Source organism: Lepisosteus oculatus, chromosome 3, assembly GCF_040954835.1.
Source record: "Lepisosteus oculatus isolate fLepOcu1 chromosome 3, fLepOcu1.hap2, whole genome shotgun sequence".
Classification (NCBI taxonomy): Eukaryota; Metazoa; Chordata; class Actinopteri; order Semionotiformes; family Lepisosteidae; genus Lepisosteus; species Lepisosteus oculatus.
This window is the reverse complement of record NC_090698.1, coordinates 14,625,491-14,648,785: the sequence shown is the minus strand read 5'-3', so window position 1 is coordinate 14,648,785 and position 23,295 is coordinate 14,625,491. Positions and strand designations below refer to the sequence as shown.

The 23,295-nt window shown below is 37.8% G+C and overlaps 1 long non-coding RNA gene across 1 annotated transcript in view; it reads right to left on the bottom strand.

Moving 5' to 3' along the window:
- Positions 1 to 3,123: 3,123 nt before the first annotated feature.
- Positions 3,124 to 23,295, bottom strand: part of LOC138237684 (uncharacterized) — a 110,054-nt gene continuing 89,882 nt past the window's right edge. Inside the window, exons 2-3 of the long non-coding RNA XR_011189037.1 lie at positions 15,907 to 15,965; positions 3,124 to 3,201 (exon numbers count right to left, since the gene is read on the bottom strand). This is a non-coding gene — a long non-coding RNA (uncharacterized lncRNA). The remainder of the gene's footprint in view (positions 3,202 to 15,906; positions 15,966 to 23,295) is intronic.

Sequence of the window (23,295 nt, the reverse complement as noted above, 5' to 3'; positions counted from 1 at the left end):
CAGGCAGTTAGGTCATCAGAGCTCAATATTTTCCTCTATACTATGATTCTATCGTATTTAGTTTTGGTCAGTGCAGGTTAGTTATCTTTCTACACGTTTGTAACTCTTTGTTATGAAAGGAGATTTTCTAGTACCCATCGTTCTGTTTTTTTGTGTGCAAAATTTTGAAATTCTTCGCTGCCAGCAAAAAAAGGTCTTCTACTGTTAAAGGCCCTTGGTTAAGGGGATGATGGGTCAAACAAAAGTGATTAAAGCATACTGATGCCTCTGGGTTAGTTCACACTTTTGTACACATTAATTCACATTAATGTACCATTAATACAGAATAAACCTCAATCTTAATCAACAGAAATTGATCAGTTTTAAAAGAAGATATCTAAGTGAGGGGTTTCAGAAGACATTTTCTCATTGTTTTTCCGTGTATTTGAATAATTCAATGAATGGGACACAGAAAAGGAGCAATGCTCCATCTCCATCTATTAACAGAGACTGACATACTCAGGAGCAGGTGCATGCAGATCCAGCCTCATTCAGACACTCAGAGAGGCAGTGCTCAAAGTGCAGTTCAGGAGAAGCAGCGCTCTGTACATTCATAACTCATTCCAAATCACTCAGAGTCCTCCAGACAAGACAAGCCTCGGATATCATTCATTGGGTTTCACATCAGAACCACTTCCATGAAGAGATAGAATGGTCTAGCAAATCTTTGTTGAGCCTTTTACTTTGAGTTTTCAAAATCCTCAAAGGCTTTGGCAAAATTAACCTGGAGAACACAAGCGAAAAGCATATACATTTGCTTTTAAAGCTGAGAACAGAAGGAGCTACTTTACACAAAGGGTTGTGGGGCTGTGGAAAAAACACACTACTCAGTCATGTTGTTGAAGCCAAAACCCTGGCTTCTTTCACAAAACAATTTGATGAGATCCTTGGATCTACAGTATTATCTACTGAAAAACCAAATGAAATAGATGAGCCATCTTATGGCAAACTCTATGGAGATGTCATATGGAGATGTCTCAAAATATTGTTACAGCTTTGGATGAATGAAACATTTTTAGATAAAATTTGTGACACTTAGAAAAGTAAACACTTCTAACTTCACTGCAGAGTTTGCTGAGGTCTGGGGAGTCCATTGAGCAGAAACAATTAACATTAAGCCTTTTATATTTCCTATCATGGAATTAATTACCAGTGTTTTTAAATATGCTGCAGTCATAAGAATTGGTAGTGATATTATTTTGCAAGCGAGAACTCATCACATCTTTATCATACTTTCCAGAACCTTTTTTCTGGAAAAGCCCAGATGCTTGTTACACTGAAGTGTGCTGTCTAGGTTTGAGAGTACATCAACTTTCTATGGTTAATGTTTCTCACCAGGATAAGTGTGATGTTTTGGGTGAGACGTTTGGAAAATTAATTTGGTTGCCTGAGGGAGGTGTTAGGAGAGTAATGGGGGAATTTGCATCTGTGCCTGGGAGGCAGAACAGACCCTGCCCACAGAACTGTATTCACTTTATCATGCATAAATGTGCTATTGGTTAGTTTGATGTATTTTTCTCACAAACTGACCATAAAAAGTTGCTTTGTATTTTGAGGGTATTTTAAATTTACAGAGTGAGAAAGCATCAATATGGTGGATATTTGGATATAAATTATATTTTAGGAACAGGAAACGGGTTTATTCCATGCTGAAAATAAAATAATATTTTAATAATAATATTTATAAATAATATTTTATTTCTTGAATATGGCATTTTTCACACAGTAATGTGGTAAAAAAGTAGATATGATAAAGGAACACTCGGACACATCGTGTTTGTCTCACACAGAGCTTCCTGTTTCTTTCATTTGCCACAATCAGTAGACAAAACATTTTAATAACAACAAACCAGACTCAGTGAAATACAATCTTTCAATGTATTTGCTGTAAGACATAATGGGTTTAAGGTTGGTAGAAGATGTCAGCATAAAACTATAAATCATCATCTAGACAATATTATAAAAACATAAAATGTAGCATGAGATGATAGCTTCATTTTTTGCTGTCTGACTCTGGTCTAAATGGCATGAATAATTGGCAAAGTATTAGCTGCTTGACTCTTGAATAAATGTTATTCATAATAGAACTGAACTGTATCTGGGTTTAAAACCACTTTAAACCGGGATTAAGATTTTTTTATTAACAGCTTCAAACCAGCAATGAGTCCCGAGGTTTATAGAATACTGAAGTCTGTATCTTTGATGTACTTGGATTTCTTGGGAAAGACACAGGGATCAAGAGGCAGAATTCTATTAATTCCTGCACTTCTAAAGCACCTTACTTATAGGACAGGAATTGCTTTACCCATCACCGAAGTGCAGCCCTACCTGGGTGACATATGGCAGCCATTCTGCGGTCCCACCATACTATATATCAGAGGAGGTGGAGCACTGAGAAACTGCTCATTGAATTAAAGGGGAGCATTGCGAAGGGCAAATTATTCAGCTTTAGAGTGGAATTCAAAAGGGACACAAAGTTTAACAACACTACTCTTCTGAGCAGTGATATGGGATTTTGAATAACCAGTCAGCATCTCGGTTTAACATTTCATCCAAAACATGATGCCTCCTACAAGCCAGACTCTCTGATCACCATCCTGGGCATTGGATTGGACATTCTGGCACAGAGGAAGTTTGCACCTACAGGTCCAACAACACCACTTCAGTAGTTTGTCTAAATCCTAGTTGATGCACCATAGAAACAAACATAATGGAATTTATAAGTTAATTTTATGTTCGGCAGGGATGACAACAGCCAAATCAATTCGCCGCAACTGTCAGTCATTTTTAATTTTGTTTGAATCAATCCTGATGTCATTTCCTCACCTGAACATTATAAATACTATACAGAATCCTGTCTATCCTTTGCATATGTCTTTTGCATCCTTCCTCCACCCCATCTCAGTAGGTGTTCCTTGTTCACTCCTCACTCTGCATGGGGGTCCCAACCCCCTCATCCTACGGCCAAGCGAGTTAAGCCAAATTTATTATGACTTAAACACTCCATGAAACTTTCAATACACTTAATTCTTGGGTGTTGTTATTCCTAGGGAATTAATAGTTACTTTGGCGTAACTCACCTGGCTGAGGAAATGGCAGCCTGTCCGAGAGCACACCATATCTTCCCGAGGAATGAGCAAGGGAGCTGCTGTGAGGGTGTACCTGGGGTGGAAGAAGAAGGTGCGATAAAAAAGTGCACAGGAGATGCTAAGCAGGGCAGGTATTTATGTGTAGGAAAACTGAAGTGGCCAAGATCTTACCTCCTTTCTTCTGTTTAAAAATACTGTTTACAGGATTTCCTTAATTGTTTGCCATCCCAGTACTGGCCAGTCACAGTCTTGCTTAGCATTTGAGACCCAACAAGGCCAGGCTACAAGGTGATAACTCTGTTGTCTAAAGGGTTAATAGTGTATAAGGGTGTACAGCAAACTGTATAAATGAAGAATATTTGTATATCCATCCAGGAATTGGCACCAGAAAATTATGTTCCCTGTATACATGCACAAAAAAGGCTTCTTCTGATGGTATAGTACATGTCTCAGTAGTTGGTGTTTGCTCTAGTTCGCATTCTCCTAGTTCACTGCAGGAGTGAAGGAAAGTGTCAGGTTGAATTGAGATCAGTCTGGTGGTGTAACACCAAAAACAAAGTCAATTTGCAATTATAAATTTACAACAGGACACCCTTGTACGAAATGAAAGAAGTTCAGCAACAAAAAAGATATTTTCATAACATTAGATGTTTAAATAATACTGTACTTCAGGCTAAATTATTTAAAAGTCAGTGCAGGAATCTGTGCAACCTTCTGATATGTAGATATCACTCCAGCATTTTTTACCAAAAGGATTTCTTCTAGACTTGACTGGGTATGTTAAAACAAATATGTTTCGCATCAGAAAAGGAATCATGTACAGTACATTTGAATACCAAAACTGCGCTCTCCTGTGAAGCATGCTGGGCAAAGATGTGCCAGGCAGATGGAATTGTTGCAGAAAGGGGCAAAAGGGTTTCAGTGAGCAGAATATGAAAAAAGAATGAATAAAAAATTCATCTGTGAGATGAATTGTTTTATTTCCTGAGCCTTTACGGCATATATATCACTCACTTGACTTCAGAACTTTACTAGATAAAGTAAGATGCAAAACCTGGCTGCACATTTCTTTCAAAAGTGTTTCACACTCAAAAACTATAGAGCGATCAGAAACCACTTACTGAAACCAGTGGGTATTTGGAAAAGCCCTAGAAAAAGCCCTAGTTTTGAACTTTAGAATTCTCTGGGATTCTTGTTAGGAACATTGAAATTCCCCATTAATATATTATCTTTCATTATAATGTTCTGAGATTTCATCCCTGGGGAAAATATGTATTTGTAAAATAAAAAATATTAGTAAGCACCTGTATAATATAATCATTAAGTTCTCTTCTTCTTATGCCTTTGAATCCATATCATCACTTAGTATCTCATTCCTTTTATATTCTGTTACAACAGAAGCACTGCTTCTTTACCTGTCTACATTTTTTGTGCCTGATTTGTTTTTTGTTTGCACTTTAAATTACTCGTGCCTTTAAGGTTAGTACTTTCTTCCTTCATTTCTTATTTTATCGGTTAAACTCAATTGGGCCTACAATTTCTAGACAGTTTGACTTGCAAAACGAACTTGCTCTTCTCTGCAGGTTTGAACATGTTTTCAGAATCTCCCCTCCTGGTCCCATCTTTGTTATTTGAGAACACTGAATCTTGACAAGCACCACTTCTTCTGGATTTTGTGGAGTAATTGGATAGTAAAGCAGTAATTCACCATCTTATTTCAAATTCATTAGCAGAATTCCCTGCTGGGTATTCTCATTCTATGTTAGGAGCATTGAAATCCCCCGTTAATATATTATCTTTCTTGTTACATACATTTCTAATCTCTTTATAAAATATAATACTCTCTTTGAATCTAAACTTGGTGGCCTACAGCTATTACTAGGGCCTTTAACATTTCTGTTTTGCAGTCTTCTGCATTTTTCAAACTGGAAAAAAAAAGATTATACTAAATGCTCCTTAGACCTAGAGTCACTGATCCTTTTCCACAACACACCCAGTGAAGTGTAGGATCAAATTGCTGTACAATCTCTGTCATTTTATTCTTCATTAAGGAATTTTACTTTTTTTTCCCCTCCAGATTGGCCATACCAAATCAGAATTTGCAATTTACATGCCCATGCAATCGCCTAATGTGCAGTCTAGGTAAAGCATTGGCAGCTTCACAGAAACTGGGAAGCTTAGTATCCTGAAGGATTTTTAACCCTTGTATTGCCCCAATGGTTCAAAGTATATTTCAATCATTCATAAGTTCTCCTTTTGTAGTGCATGTGAAAAGGAAATGAACTGAACATGAGGAGAACTAAATTCTAAATCAACAGCTGTGGGAGCATTTCATCCATTTTTTTTCTAAAAACGCATCCCCACAGGAAAAAAAAAATCATCGTCTTTGCTTGACATTAAACTTCCTACTGGTAGCTCAATTTGCATCATAAGTACATTCAAGGCTTCTAACTTTCAGAAATAGTTTTTCTCATCCATGTTTGTGTGAACATAAAATATTTATACTGTACTTCTGCCACTTCTATGGCATTTCCATGTGGGCTTGGCCCATCCCATTGTTCCATGTGACTCCTGCTGAATAATGGATACAAAGGGCAAAGGAGGGTCACCCATGCCTGGGCAGATGTTGTAGCTTCTGATTATACATTGAAGGAGCGATGCATGGTGCTGATAGCATCCCTGAGAAACCCTTTATATTAATCCCGGTCTACAGTTTGTTTAATAATGCTGCTTGATGTTTCAGCCGATGTCCGGCTGTCTCTTCCAGCATAGTTTGTCCTCACACAGACAGTAACTGTTTGATAACAGTGCTTGCCCTGTAGTCTATGATTGTGGTCCCTACAGGATGGTAAACCAGAGTACATTACAAAGCACAAGAGCAACCCACACCTAAGAGCATTTAAATATTAACACTCTGCTGACTGCCCCCCTTTTTTGAGAATCTTTTGAATGTCCCAGTTGGCTTCTGGAAAATAAAATATCAACTGGATGCTGTTAAATGTAATGTACAACGTACAATGTTTCACAGTAGTTACTGTATATAGGTTTGGCTAGAAAATTTTGAACCATTTTTAAAACAAATCCAGGTTATCGGCTTTAACAACTTGGATGGGTAGCGTGTCCCATACTCTCACATCCCTTTTGTAAACAAATGCCTACTGTTCTTAATTTTAAGTGCAATTCAAAATATATTCCGTTTGTACTCTGGTTTGCATTTCACTGTTAATTCTAAAAAAGTCTGTTGGGTTGAATTTCTGCACTTTGTCTGCTGCTTTCAGATTTTAGGATTTATGTGGAAATGTATCAAAAGCTTTCAGAAAAAAATAATTAAATAAACTGTAACATACTGTATGCTCTGTATGAAATTTGTTATGTCACTTTTGCCAGGAGTGGAGCCGTCCAGTCCAGAGCTTGCCTGGTCAGGAGCGAGACTACAAAGGCAATTTTCTCTCTCGAGGTGGCGAAATGCTCGGGGTGCATTTGGAAGGCGATCCAGCACTGGGTCAGAAAGCCTCGGCATCTTGAGGGGTTGCCATCAAACTTGTCCCGGGATGGGCAGAGGTGGCAGTCTGGGGGGCACAGGTGTCGGCGTTGCTGCTGGGGCAACTGTAGGGGTGACATGGTCCGCGAGCTGCTGGAGGGTGGTGTGGAGCTGGACCAGGCCGTGCAAATGTTGAGCCAAAATGGAGTGGATGGTATTGTAGCCCGCGGGGTCCGTTTGTGCGGCTCAGTATACTGATAAAGCTGTTAGCCACAAAAAGAAAGTAGGAACCCATGCAGTTCTTGGTCGTTGATTTGAGGCTGGGTTAGAGATAGGTAGTGAAAGCCGAGAGTACTAAACGCATAGAGAAGAATTGTGGTCGAGGGGGTGCGTAGGTCAAGTATTCTGAAGTTCAAAAGGTGAAGAGTTTTAGAGCCGTTCTATGGTAGCTCGGAGAGGTAAACCCAATACTGAGCATGGAAGTGCAGGTGAGGCGACCTTAAGCAGTGGGTTGTCGGGAGGTGTGCTGCAGGACGAGGGAAGTGGTTGGATAATTAGCTTGCACGCCTACAATATGTTTACAGAAAGTGGCAGGGGCTTGTATCTGATTAGTGGGGGCTGTGACAAAATTAATGGTGTTACTTGCTCAAAAACTCTACCAATTTAGTTAAGAAAGACTTACATTTTCTATTTTCATGTTTACGCTCTCCTACAATCCTATTACATTAGGGATGATTCTGTAGTTTACTACAGTAGTAATTTTCCATTCAATTGGTATTAGTCTTGTCTTGAGTAACTGGTAGAAGAGTCTTGTTAATGGCCTATGAGTAACATCTCTTGTTACCTTAAGTACATTTGTAGGATATTTCCATTTCATCAACTAAATGTTTACCTTTTTAATATATATTTATCCTTTTTAATATGTGTTTCTACTGAATCTCACTCTTGGCCCATTCAACAGCCCTTTGACCTGTGCTTGCAATGTATTTTATGCATGTTCTTTAACAGCATCCACTTTTCTTTTTAATCATTTTGTATAGTGCTTTCTTTCTCCTTATAGGGTTCATAACTTATTTATTAATTAGGACCGATGCTCTCTGCAGTTTGATTTACTGACTCATAGGATGAAAGTGTTCCATTTTTAACTCTACTGTCATTTTTGCGCTGTAGGGAAGGTAGCACACACTGGAGCACCCTGCAGGGGTGGAGCAGTGTGGACTTTCTTTTATGAATAAATTACTCTAGTTGTTGTATAACAGGGTTTGAAAACCTCAAGACACTGATTAATGGTGTCACATGCACTTGAGCTCAAGGGAACAATGGCTGTGCTCAAAGTGTCAGGAGCTCTAGCAATGCACTCTTTTTATTAAGCTTTATTAAGCATGAAAAACACTTTTCAAATTCTTATCCATCTGATGTAAACTTCATGTCCAGGGGGGTTACGGTAATGTCTTTAGGTGCTTTTGAGCAAACAATTTCAAAAAGTGTACAAAAAAGTAGATGGCATTGGGTATATTATAGAATTAACAGTTGACAGATATCAGACATTCACAAATATGTTCCAAAATGAAGAAAAAAATGTTTGGTTTTAATATTTTGTAACATGTTATAAGAATACAGTAGGATCAATTTCATAGTGCTTTTAATAAGACAAAGCACTGTGAACTACAATAAATTCAAAAGAAGGAAATTGTTCTAGTGTTCTAAGAGCCAAATCACAGTGTAGTTCTGTAAGGTCCATGTTAAGAACTGAAGCTTACAATTTCATACAATAAAATCTCAAAGTCATTTCCTGCACACAAAGATACTTTAACTTAGCCCTGAAAACAATGACCTAGTACTAAAATAGCAGCCTCTAACTGTGGCACATGCTATCATTCTGGTAGTTACTGGAAGAATAAATGACACACTTTGGTTTGGAAGGGTTTTAAAATAAGATGGGAGAAAATAATGACAGCTGTAATCACTCAGAATCATGTAATTTCTCAAACTGCTTCCAGCTCCTTCTGCCGAATATCCACATAAATTCATGAGAGATTTTTGAGCATTGCCAGCAACAGATTTTTTTCAAGGTGGGGGGCACCAAGATTAAGAACAAGATTTAGCATAAATCCTTCTTCTCTTCTTCCTGCCTAAAGTGACATTTTCATGTTTTTAAATTCCAGAAATGACTGAGATCTTGTGCAAAATGTATACATACAGTATAACTTTTTTTGCTTTTATTTTTTAGCCCAATTCAAAGAGTTATGTTTATGTGATTTCTCTCCCGTAGGAGAAGGAGTTTCCTTTTGATTGTGCTTGAGTTTGTACAGTAGGTTACCATGTTATGAAGCACATAATATAACATGGTGAAAACAGAAAATTTTATCTCCCCTACCCACTTTTTGCTTCTGAAAATTGACCAACTCTAGATTTGAAAATAGATGCTGAACAGCAGAGGTTGAGGCTGGATGAACTGTCTATATTTTGAAGAAGGCAGAGAACCAGGACATACTTGCGGTGCGGTGCCTCTTGGGGGGCGGTGTAGTATCCCTGTGGCTAAGGATCTGTGCCTGTGGCTGGAAGGTTGCCGGTGTGTATCACATGGCTGGCAAAGGAATCTTATTTCATTGGGCCCCTGGGCAAGGCCCTTAACCCCAACTGCTCCAGGGGTTCCGTATAAATGGCTGACCCTGCGTTCTAACCCCAAGCTTCTCTCCCTATCTGTGTGTCTCATGGAGAGCAAGTTAGGGTATGTGAAAAGACAAATTCCTAATAAAAGAAATTGTATATGGCCAATAAAGTGATCTTATCTTATCTTATCTTACTTTGCAATGCTGATTTGACTTAATGCTGTCTACAACTCTCTACGTGCCTCAGACCTACAAAGACTGCATGCAAAACACACAGAACATTTAGTTCAGATTTAGTTCAGAAAACATTTCTGCTTTCTTACAAACCCATAGAATAGAGAATAATTGGAATGGGTCTGCTATTGTTCATATAGTACCTTCTCTTAAATTCCACCCCTTGATTTTTGCATGGTGTATCCTAATTCAAATTGTCTTAATCTGATGCAGGTAATTGTACTCTTATTCCTTCTCTGCTCGCTGTGCCATTTTTAGATGATCATTCCTCTACCACAAGTTTTTTGGAGGGGTGATCCTGTTTAGCATTCATCAACGTGACTGTCCAGTGGTCCATGTCAGAGCCTCCATCAAATCCACAATTCTCTGACAGATATTAACCCACTGGACATGTGTGCACTATTATGGAACAACCCCTGTGACATCCAAGTAAACCCTCATTTCAAGATCTCCCCTTTCAGAACTGCCCTGCAGTGTCAAAGATCCAATGTAGATCTTACAGATCAGAGTTCAGTAGATCTTATCTACAGTAGGTGGTGTGTAACACCACTTCTATATGAGTTTGCTTGCTTTGCTGCAGTACTTCTATGAATTCATTCAAAATGAATGTCTTGTAAGAGACAAAATGGCCATGGCTTAACTATCTTTGTAATTATTACAGCTTTTGCCCCTCTTTGTTTTGATCATAAAACATAGGCAATAAACAGAAAAGGTAGTGACTTCTTGTCAGTACCAAAATCACGCATGTTCCAGACTATGTAGTTTATGTTTTGTACTTCATTTGCACAGATGCATCTCGTAAATAACTTCTGTTATGTCTGAAAATACATTTATGCATTAAGTACTGCAGTGGCAAAATTAGTCTCAGGTGGTGGTCTGCTAAGGAGACATAACTTCTGTCTTAGCCAGAATAAACAAGTTTGTTTCTTCTTAACAAATGCTGTTGACTATTCACCTTGTCCCTCCATCTCTTTTTAAGACTTTGGACAGTTGAGTCTGGATTTGTGAATGAAAGTGAGAACTTTTATAAAGATTGTTTTAATTAAACCTTATCTCCTGTACAGTACATTAATAGAACGCCCTTTGTTACTTTCTAGTCTCCTGTGACTACCACCCATCTTAACTTAGTGATTCATGTGTCTAGCTTTGCTAATAAATAGGGAATAGTCATGTTTAGATATGCAACATAATTTAAAGAAGTTACACTGTGTAGTAACTGTGCTAGTACAGTATAATCTGTAGTATTTTACAGAGGAGGTTAAGCTAATGCAGTACAATCAGAAGATACAAGGCAGATTTCAGAACTAAATTATTTTCCACACAGGTGAACAGCCAGAATCCAGCAACTTTCTAGGGTTTTCAAGTCATCAGCAGCTGAAACCTTTCTTAAAAGTGTCAAACTGGTCCAATTAAGTTACCGATCAACTCAGTTTTTAAAAGTTGTATTTCAGGCAAACTCTAAGTACAGTAGTGCAAAGTAGATAAGAAACATTGAAATGTATCTGGTTGTAAGTCACCTGGATGAGGAAATGGCAGCTTGTCCATGAGGATGAGGCTGTCAGGACCTTCCTCTGGTCATGAGGAATGAGCCAGGGAGCCACTGCAAGGGTAAAGATGGGGTGGAGATGCAGAAACAATTGCTTTATACCGATCACATTTTGGCATTCACATCTCCAGTTATCAAAATAAAAAACAGCTAAGTAATACTTTAAAATGCTGCAATTATTTTTTTAAAGATTTTAAAATCACGACATAGATTTGTGGCTTGTCCAGGGTGTTGTCCTGCCTTGGCTCACCAAAGTGCCAAAGTCACTGAAAAATGGAAGCACAGTAAGGATATTGTGAAGCTTGGTTTTCAAAGTTGATGTATCCACACCTTTGGTGCTTTGTCAATTTCTGGATATGGCATCATTAACAACTTGCACCTTCCTAGGACAGGAGCACACATCAAAGTCTCCTGTCTTGTGGATTCTTTGGCTTGGTTTACTGACACAACAAATGTTCCCACATGTCTTGGGCTTACTTTCCTTTGGACCTTAAGATTTTAATCTTTTTTTGTCTTTTGAGAGTTATTGTTCACTTCTTGTTCTACAATTATAATCTTCGGCAAGGCTCAGCAATAGATTACATTTGTTTTCGTTAAGGATTATGACCATTTAAAACACCAATCTGAACGTTTGTTCAGGGATGTGAATTCCTGACCTCAGGGTGTAGGTTGAAATCCCAGGTGGAACACTGTTGTACCCTTGAGGAAGATATTCACACAGATTTCTCCAGCAAATAAACACCCTGGTGTTACAGAGGGCTCTCCAGGTCATCATTGTAGAAGAGAATTAGTTCTCAATTGACTTACCCGGAAAAATAAAGGAATAAAAAAAGGATTGATTGTAATGGTCTGGTGTCTAGACATGTTATCTCACGCGTACAGCTTGTTCAGACTTCTGCTGCAAGAGTTCAGATAAAAATAAATAAGAAGCAGGCATACATCACCCCAAACCTTACTTTCTTCATTTCCTGGCATAGCTTCCTGTACAATTTAGAGCTAGCTCCATTCTTATCATACAACATAGTAGAGTGTTTAGTGTCATGTAATTATGAGATATTCCCATTTGGTTACTTGTGAAAATACAAATGTGAACTGAAGCAAAAGTTGAGAATTAGTCTTTGCAAAAGAGGCTATCTGAACAGCAAAACCACAAGCACAATGGCTGTGATGACTGAACATAAAACAAGTCAACCTTTGACCTCTTTGCCACACTCCTGGTAAACATGGCTTACTGTATGGTTACTCTGGACTAGAAATACTTGACCTATTTTTTCTGCTTTAGACAATATCTTCAAGAGTCAGTACAACGTCCATCGATTTCCTAACTGTTGCATCTAATTCAGGGTTGCAGGGGACCTGGAGCCTCTCCCAGGAAGCAATGGACGCAAGGCAGTGTATGCCCTGGACAGCACTCCAGTAGAAAGCTAGTGGTCAGATTGGAAAGTGTGCGCCTGGAAGGACTTCTGCCAGACAAGACAGCAGTTTAATCCATTTTAACATACAGGGTGTCTTTAGATACTGTATGATGAAGCAGTCCACCAACTTTGTTGATGATGACTGCCACACAAACAAAATGCCCCTGTGTCCCTAGTGGAGGCAGATTTTCTCTCGACTGCCAACAACCACAGGCTTTTAAAAACAAAATGACACCCTTACAGTGCACAACGCTCAAGCTTTATTTTGGAAAACAAAAACAATTTAAATATTTAGAAATAGCTCAAAACTTGGAATAGATAAGGTTTTACCGTTCCAATCAAAAACTAATAAAGGAAGCTAGAGATGGAAATCCCCATAATCCCAGTGTAGTCAATACCACTGTATCAGACATGGTGGGGCTATGGATCTACTGTACTGTATAAAACTATAACTAGAAACTATAGTTTCTATAGAAACTCTAAACTAGAACTATAAAAATAATTATATAACTAGAAATCTTTTATCAACCAGCTTTGAAGAACACATAACTTATAAAAAAGAACACAAGGCACATATTTTACAAAGATGACATTTTAACATTGAAAGTAATAAAAAGGAGCATTAATACCAATAATGATAACAGGATCTCTGCTACTTCCAACTTTAAAATTACTGCATTGAAACTTTTGTAGAAAAGAATTGCGCAAATAAACATGAAATTAAATAAAATGGACAGATGGAACATTTTTTTAAAAAAAAATCTACAGTATAAATCAGCTTGCCTAGATTTTCGACCTCGGGTTTGTTTTAATCAACTTGAGCTCTGAAAAGTTCACCTTTGCTCCTTCCGCTGTCACTGGGAGATTGGAATCCGAAGTTCACAGTACTCCCCATTTAATGAAATACAGGAGAAACCAAAAAGAAAACATTTAATGCTTTAATGCTGATTACGTATAATTGCTTAAAAGTCATTTATACTTCACAATTGCTTATCGCGCTTTTATTATTTGGCCGGACAGCGCAGATTTTAGCCAGGCGATCCACAAGGCATGTGTACAATTCTGGGAATCGTGAATCAGTGAACTTTTTGTAAACCTCCTCCAGTAGTCTACATTTCTATTGTAACGCAACCGGGGCTCAGGCGGGCGCCCTTGCCGCATTAGGTCGGCCCCCCACCGTCGGGGGATCGAACCCCCGGGACTCCCGCGTCACTCAACAGGGACCCAGCCCAGTGAGCTAAAGAGAGATCTCTCCACAGCCCACTAGCTGTAGTCCTGCTATCACAGGGAAGGGCGGCGACGTCACCTATCTGGTAAGCTGGCTCTTACACAGTACCTGTCGGCCATATGCGTTACACTATCTTTAAAATTTTGTCATGTCTGCTGTTCGCTAGTGGTCTGATAGACTCAAAACCAAATGAAATACAAATTATTACTTTATTACGCATATTGTGCATGATTACAATGACTTGATTAGCTATCTGTTTTGAGATCACCTATCTCGATTTTCTTTTCTGCACTTCAGAAACATTACATACTCGATTATGATTTGTCATTTTTTTGACTGGGCTTCCATTAGGATAATCCAAAGCAGAAAAGGAAAGAGTCGCTATATGGAATTTTCGCTCGCAATTGAACATGCAGATTGAAAATATGTTGTGTCGCACATTGAGGGGGCCCCCTGGTGGCCTCGGGCCTAGGCAGTCGACTAGTTAGCCTTTACCTTGGCCGGCCCTGACTACAAGTTTGCTTCTCATGCAATTTTTCTTCTGATATCTTTCTCTATCCTTCACTCTCTTCACATACTACTGTTCTGTCCTGTTATTAATAGTGCAGTTGTGGGAAAATAACACTCACAGAAGAGAATTTTGATTGAGAATTTGCAATCTGCTGCAATTTGTCAGAACAAGGAATCTGAATGTATCGCACTATTAAGCTAAACTTTTAATTTTCTGGATGGAGACAATGCAGTGATGAGTCTGTCTGTCATATTGAATTACCAGCGTATTTTTAAATGAAGAGATTTAAAATGCTCCAATAAATATTAATCTCCAGAATCCATACTGAAGTACTGTAACATAGGCACAGCAAGGTTGTGAGCTTCTGCTTTTGGTATTTACTGGCCTGATATCAAAAGAATAGAATCAAAAGCAGTGTGGAGTTGTGGAAAGCACTCTGGACAGTGGGGTTATACAGTATGATTAAATTCTCCATGGGATGCAAATGTTGTATGTTTGAGAAAGCTTTGTTCAACAAATGCTCTGTTTTGTATAAATGGATACTATCCAAGTCACCACTGCAAATAACAGTTTATTCAGTTGATTTATCCATTTAAAGGATGAAATAAAACAAATTGCTGGGTAGGTAGCAGGGAAATGGTTTGACTTCCTGTTTTCTGTAGGTGCCACGAACCTACTGTATAAGGAACCTGACTAATTTAAAAATGGAGTTTCTTACATTTGTATTCATTCTGTGTGACTGAACAATGCTTTAATATTTGCTCTCTTGTGTATGTGTTAAAAGGCACATGCTCAGAATGTGCTTTCATTTGAACCTTGCATTATTAAAAGCCACTTTGACGCCTTGGAAATTAAGTTATACTGTCAATCAATTCACAGCCCCTTCCTGGGCATGGGACTAATGAGATATAATGGGTAGGCACTGAGTCAGCAAAATAAAACTTTTATTCAGAGATTTACCAGATCGTGACATGCACCCATCCCTTTAAAACACCTGAGTGTACCTAGGTTCTAATTTTTGGAATTGCACAAACATTGTCATGTGTTATGGTATCTAAATGCCTTCCTGGTTTATCAAAGTCGATTACAATGAGCGTAAGAAACAAAGTAGGGTGTACTGTACTCTTACCCTTGTAGATCTTCATTTTAACTAACTTTTATGAAGGAGAAGAAGTAAAGCATCTTACATTACTGAAATCATCCATTATAGAAAATAATTTATCTTTAGTCATTTAATTATGGATGCCAAATTTAAACAGACATTTTTTGTTCAGTGCTACCTAGAATGTTTTCTTGTGTCGCTGATCACAATTAATAGACTAAGAATCCTCCTGACAGTGAATAGACTTACAGTATGATATTAACTCATCCAGAATAAGCCGGCTGACTGATCTTATTGCCATTGTTTTTCAACTTAGAACCTCTAAAACTGTGGCACCTCTGTATACAAGTGATTGTAACAAACAAATATGCATGCAAACTATCTAACAACAGACTTAATCCTTCTTGTCAGTAAGGTTAAAGGAGTCAGGATGTCTGTTTTATTAAGCTTTATATTCACATAATTTTCTTTTTGTTGTCATTGTAGTATTAGATGTCTTAGCTTTTAGATCTAACGTTCATGTTGGAGGAGCTGAGATAATTTTTCTTAAAGAACAGGGGATCACAAATGCTTTAATTTTATAAAGCATTCTACATTAGAAATTTTATTATTCACAAATTACCCAGACAAATAGAAAACATCTACATACCGTAGCTAGTTTCTTTTTCAGATGGGTAGCTGCTTCAGTATGTAAAGGTTTATTCCATGCTGAAAAGAGAAGAAAGAAAGAAAGTTTCAACTGTGGATCCTTCTTTGGGTGGGTCACAAACAAATATGCATACCATATTTCTTTTTCTGCTATTCACCAGTCTTTTTTATTCAATATTTTTGCACATTTATCAGATATGCTTTTACAGTATATTCTGATGATACTGTAGCTTTTTGTAGTATTCTGATCCAATTTCTAAAGTTAATGGTGCAGCATAGGCCATTATTGACACTTTACAGCACTGTCTTGACATGAAGTAAACTGTCTGTGCTCTTTGGAACTTGACAAGTATTGTAAAAAGCAGCTTAAATGTTTCACAACAGGTAATACAGAATTATTCCTCTTTATGTAGGGGCTGTGTAAAATAAGGCACATGTGCGTAGTTCAAGTCAAAATAACACCCTGAATGTCTCAGCAAAGAATTCTGCTCTTATGGTCCAGAATTCAGCACTTCCCAGCTAAGTGCAGTGTAGCTTTTTCCAAGTGCAAGTGAGCTTCACACAATATTAGCTGGGGTCATTGTGAAGAATATGACCCAGTAGTTAGGGCAGATGAAAAAAGTGCTGTCCCAGCAGAAAAATTGATATTTTTAAGTCATAGGTCTTTTACTTAGAAAAAATAAACTTCCAATACAGCAGAAATAGGTACAGTATGGTTGTAACACCATCATTCGATGTAGAAGACAAACATACACATGTACTACAGTATATCTCAAGACTTCCACAACAAATTGCAGAATCTTCTCTGGGCATATACTGTAAATCTCTCTAGAGACAGCTAACAAAAATTAATATACTGTAGCAGCCAATAGTTGCTTATAGTATTTAGTCAAGTGAAGATAAAAATCTGCCCTTACTTTAGCACAGCTTCATTTTACATAGTGTGTTCAGCACAACCCTCCCCCCTGATGTGTACTAATGTCAGGTACTGTATGTATACATTTATTTTGTAAAATTTAACTCAACATTAACAGCAGAGAAAAAAGAATGTACTGTAAGTGTTTAACCAAAAATGAACTAATTTAATAGTGCATGTCATACAGAGAAATCCATAACTACATATTTTTGCACAATACTTAAACTGATTTACTTCCCCTTAACACAAATGGGGTGTTTATTCTTGAAGATGAACAAAATATCAATACAAGGAACACACATTCACTGCATGATTGGTCAGTAAGTACAGTAACTCATTACGTTTGTTACCATATAAGGTGTAAACAAGATCAGAAAGTTAGGCAGTTACTGTAAGTCAGCCTTATGGAATTAACCAAGACCCCTAATTAGCTAAGATCCCTGTCTCCTTTCATGTTGCTACTGTATATGTACCACATGTAAGATACATGAGCAACACCAGCACTCAAAACACCTTGGACAAGCTTAGGCCAGCTGGGAATGCACAAAACAGTAAAACAGCTCTAGAGGGCTTAACTGTTAACTCCTAAGAGGCATAGCTTCCTTCAAGTAGCTTGGAGGAACAGCACCGTACAAACAAGGTAACTTTCGCAAAATATAATACACATGTAAAAAACCAATATACTGTATGGCTAGAATCCAAAAAAGAAATATTAGAATTTTGTTGGCAAATAAATGTGTTTTTCATATTAAATGAGAGTCTGATATTTTCATTTGACTCCTGCTTCCTCATTCAGGACATTCAAGGTGGTAAGTGTAGCACAGTGGAATTCATAGACCTATTGTAGCTCTTTATTTTCCTGCATTGCGGACATTAGTCTAGAGTTTTTTTTTATATTAAGGATTTTTTGTGTGTGTGAGGCTCATCAAAATTTTAATGGTTTAACATACTTATGTGGGAAATAAAATCCACATCACATGAGTTGTCACTTAAAACAAGGATAATTCTTTGTCCTAACTTGAAGTATGGAAGATTGTGAATGACTTAACAGTGTGCATTGAGGAGGAAAGCAGGCATTGTCCTCCCCTTCCCTTGCTGGTAGAATGGTACATAGTAGTGAGCTGAGTGATTCCACACTTTTCTAAAATACTGTATATGTACAGTACAAAGAAAGGGAAATACTTCTCAATTTGCCATAATTAGATATTAATTTGTAAATACTGCCAATGTATTTTAAGATATAAGATATAAGATTTGAACTTAACAAGTATGTATTACAACTCTCTAGGAGACAATCACCAAAATATATGAAATTGTTACTTTCTTTTGTTAGCCAAGCTTGTGATGCTTCAGTTTCCTGACCTACAGTATGTATTGAACAATATGAAAAAACTTGTGTTTGGACATTCAACCTAATAAGCAATAGGACAGTTGGACTGGCAAAACAATGTGCTGGAGTATGTATTTTCCCATTCCTGTTTGTGATTTCCATGTGGAAATTTACTGACTGGCCTATAAAGTTGATTGTAATACTTGGCTTAGTCCCTGTCCGTGTACATATTTCTAAACAGTTTTTCAGGCCTTATCTCCTGCAATTTGCCAGGATAAAGACATTTATATAATAGGTTCTAAATTTGCTTCTGTAATGGCAAGTCCAGCTGGTATTCATCCAAAACAAAATATACCAATATTGCTGGTACTTTATTCCATCTTTTTCTAACCATGTACAGTAGTTTGTTGGCGAACATATGCATTTGGTGCTGAAGCTAGTGGAACTGACCTACTAAGCAAGCGCATGATTATTATAAGAAATCCTATCATTGCAGTGGGCCATGCAGGATTCAGCTACAGTGCACATTAAATTCAATTTAATCAATTTATACTTTATTAGTCTGCATAGAGGGATTTTCTATTTTGTGAAGAAAGACAGGTGCTTCAGTGGCTGCGTTCTGTTTTATATACCTGTATGTGTTGATAAGCAAATTACCCCAGAATAAACCACCTGAGTGCTGTTGCTTCAGCAGGGGACAGCTAACCTACATTTTTTCAGCAAGCCCTTTAATTAGTTCCTCAAGGTCACATACTTTCTTTGGCTACTTTTGATTTGATCCAATTTTTAAAGTGATGCAGACTTCTGCAGGGGTTACAACCCAAAAGAAGAACATCCTGCAGTATACAGTACATAGGCAGCTGCGTCAGGATGTGTAGGCTGCAAAGGAACAAGTAAAGGTTCATTCCAGGCTGAAAAGAGAAGAAAAGAAACACAACATATTGGCTTCTTTGAGTATGAAGGCTTGTCACCCGAAGAAGGCCCCACAGCCGAAACGTTGTGTTTCTTTCCTTCCCTTTTCAGCATGGAATAAACATTTACTTGTTCCTTTGCATCCTGCAGTGTACATGTAGCTCTGCACAAAACTGCTTTGAACCTTTGTTTGACAGGATGAATTTAAGCTGGCCTTTATAGGGACATCTATCTGCTTACAGAAATAGTGTAACACTCATGCCATAGAATCCATTTGAACAGGCAAAGTCGAGCCATGTTAAATTAGAGTATTGGGATTTACAACATGTGTTGTGCAAGAAAGTGCAGTCAAAGGAACAGTGTGTTACAGCTTGAGAGTCAAGCAGAAATAAGACTTCAAGTGTAACAGAATTACAACTTTTTAATACTCACACCACTGCCATTTTCCAGATTCTCATTTTAGTTTGAATTTGCACATTTGCTTCACAGTACATGGTTTAAGGAGCAGCCACATTTTTAATTTATCTGAATTGCGATTGTATTCTTAGACACCTGGTGAAGCCTTTAAGAGATGTGATCATGAACCAAGAGACCGAGACAGCGGATTGAGATGGATGCTAAATGCATACAGCAGCAGTCTCAAGCTTTTTTCTCCTCTCAGCCGGCAGTGAAATTTGAAGGTGATACCTGTTCCCTGAACAGAAACAGTAACTGCTTGAGAAGATGACTAGGAGACAAATTCCTTGCAGATGCAACACATTCTGCAATGTAGTGACTTTAGGAGACCCACTGAGAGGAGAGAAGCCTTGTTTGAAATATTTTCTTTTGTTTAATTCCAATGAGTTTGAAACAAAGCTATATACAGTAAGAAACTAGGCTGAAATTCATTCCTTGATGGCCATGACAGTAAATTTTGGAGACTGCTTTAAGTAACTGTTTCAATCTCATGGAAATGGCTTAAATGAGCTCAGTGCAGTGAATGACTAAACTTCAAGAACTTTTTTTATTTTAAGAACTGTAATGTACAGTATCTGAATATAGGCTGTGCAATGTGTTGTTATTCATGCTATGGATCATAGCCATTATGCAGAAAATGTTGTTAGCAGTAATTTGAGCAGAATTTTAAATATTTCTTTTATATGTAATTGAGATCTCTTATTGCATTTGCATTCATTTTTATCTATGTAGTTTCCTTATACCTTTACTAAATACTGTATATGAGTAAAAAGATAGAGTTTGGGGAAGCTAAGACATTCCAACACACACTGTGGTCCACATGTAGATTCCAATACACATGAAGGGTGTTCCTGTGTAGATTCCAATACACATGATTGTATCCATATGCTGGTATTGTGGGCAGCATGGTGGTGCAATGGATAGCATTGGTGCCTCACTGTGCTGATGACTGGGAGATAAATTCTTAACTAAATAACCCCCAGTACAATTCCAAACCAGGGGTGCTATCTGCATGGAATTTGCACGTTCTTCCCTGTGTTTCCCCCAGGTGCTCCGATTTCCTCCCAATATGCACTGATGTTACTGTATTTCATATGTAGAGAAAAATATATCATTGCCAGTTAGGAATCAAGTACAGTATTGGCTGTATTCTCCACATCGTCCTGCCAAAAACAGGAGGTTCCTGAAAACTGAAGGACTTTGAATTTCGGAACAAAGCTCATCAGTTGCACTTTGGCAGAAAGCAGTGAGAAACTTCTGAAACAAAGTCTTCAATCAACTGTTAGCAGGGTGATAGTCAAGGCACAGAGAGAGCAAGACAAAACCCTTCTTGCCAAAAGCCAACAGAATATTATTGAAACAGCTTGATCTGATTACACATTTAATGTTCCTGTTAATAAAATCAACTTCAACCTAAATGTGTTGTTCAGCTTTTTAAAGATGACAACTGCAAGCTGATACAGTCTGTTTGATATTAATATCCTGGCTTGAGACTTTTTTCTTACTGCTCTAACTCAGATTTTAGGAAGAATTGCATGTTGAGATGGCCTATAACAACATTTAGCAAGAGTAAATAAGGTCTAAAACCTAAAAAGTGAAAACATTAAAACTCATAGCGTTTTGTTTTACCTTTGTGAATTACAGTTCAGAAAATTGATTGATTAAAAAGAAATTACTTGGTTAATATCTGTAAACTTTTTTACATTGATTATCATTGATTGAGCAAACAAATAGATCCAGAAATTATTTCACTAAACTTTTATTTTAAAAAAAGAGCATTTGTTGAAGAAGGTTAGTGAGTAAACAGCTTTGAAATACAGTATCTGCATTTTCTTTGTTTTATAAAAGCATCAATCACTTGAGGTGGTTTTTGGTTTGGTAGTTTGTAATTTTGTCTACATTTCTAGCTTGCATCTCTAGTTAAGACATTCCAACACACTCTCTTGTAGGTACAGTACCTAGCAGAGATGACTATGAGGAGACCGGATCCAAATATCCAAAATCCTCAAAGACATTGACAAAATAAACCAAAGTAAAGTGGACATCGGAATTAATAGTGATACACAAATCAGGGAACACAGGCAGAAACAATATCAAAGTACATGTAAAATGTAGAAAAGGCAGCACTTCCACAAAGGGCTGTGGAAGTACAGTATGTATCAGATTGCTCAACCGTGTTTTTGAAGTTGGTACTCTGGTTTCTTCAAGAAATGGCTGAGATCTTCGGGTCAATTCCAAAATGGGAAACATGGGCTAAATGGTCTTTTCTTGTTTGTAATCTTTCTTATGTTAGACATTTGCAAACAAGTGTCTGTGGCAAAGGGAAAATCAATTTATAGTAAACCTAGGTTACTGGTATTTAACCAGAGTCTTAAAAGACCTTGTTCTTTTCATGTTGAGGTGAACATTCCCTTGACAGTTACTGACATGAAATTCTTGGACATGACCACTGACTGAATTGACAGTCTGCTGTTAATTCTTTTAACCATGTTCCTTGATGGCAGCAGAAGACAGCAGGAAGTGAATTAAAACATGCCTCTGAGGACGGAGATAAAATGTCATGATTGTGTATCCACAATTAAGCTCCCCAATAAATGACGGGTTGGTTGTGAGGGAAACTGCATAATTGAACATTGACAACAAAGAACCACTGTACAAAAACAGCAAAACAAAACAGACCTGGAAGCTATACAAACAAATGAGGCAGAGACACAATTAAGAAATGCCCCGGAGAGATTCTGAACAGTGCTCCATCTGTCCAATACAGACTACTCTTTCTCTTTACACTTTAACACCCAGTCTAGCATCCCCCAATGGCATAGAGGAATGTTTCCAAGCTGCAGTTCTCCCTAACACCAGCTGATGGCTAGATGTCTCCTTACTGTTTCTTTCTGCTTTGACTCCTTGTTAAATGCTGGGAATTGTTACCTATATGGGCTCCGAGAATCTGCCAGTCTTCTCCTTTAGGTGATGTTTGGCCTTGACCACTTGAGCTCTCACACTGTCTTCTGCAGCTGCAATTGTGAATATGCAGTCCCAGATACAAAAACAGCAGCTCCTCTTGCAGGTTCTCTCTCAAAATCCTCTTCTTTGTAAAAAGTAATCATGGCTTTCCAGACATTTTATTTTAACTCCTTTTCTGGTCGTGCTAAAGATGGGCACAATCAAAAGCAGTGATGTTACGTGTATTGTATGACTTCATTTTTCAAAACAATTCAGTCCTCCCAGGACAGTGACTTGTGGATGAATAGTCAGCTTTTCATCATCTTGGAAAACAGACAAAACCTAAAACATGAGACAAAAACAGACTTTGAACCTGATGCCCTGGTCAATCTGATTTTTTTTTTAATTTTACCACTCCTAGTGAATTATGTTATGGGATAAGTTTGAAGGAGACAGGGGCAAAGAACAATGTAAAAGGTGTCAATTTCCTCTAAAATCCCTGATGTGCGAGTACAGGTGGGATAAAGGTGAGACGTTTTAACGAGAGGTTTGTAGAGTATGCCCCAAAACGCCCCCTGTTGCATTATAGGTTAATACAATTTCATACATAGTTGGTCCTACCTATCTTTGACGTATTTTAGTAAGATTGTCCACGTGTACTGTCATTTTTTAACAGCATCTTGAGTGTATTTGTAACCACTGCAAAACCAATTTATCTTTTTTTTTAATGTTGAGATATTTATTATTAAGGAGAGCTGAATGCAACGTCCCCCCTCCCCCTGCTTTTTAAAATTCCTGTCTTTCCTAAATGTAGCCTATCTCCCAGGAACAGC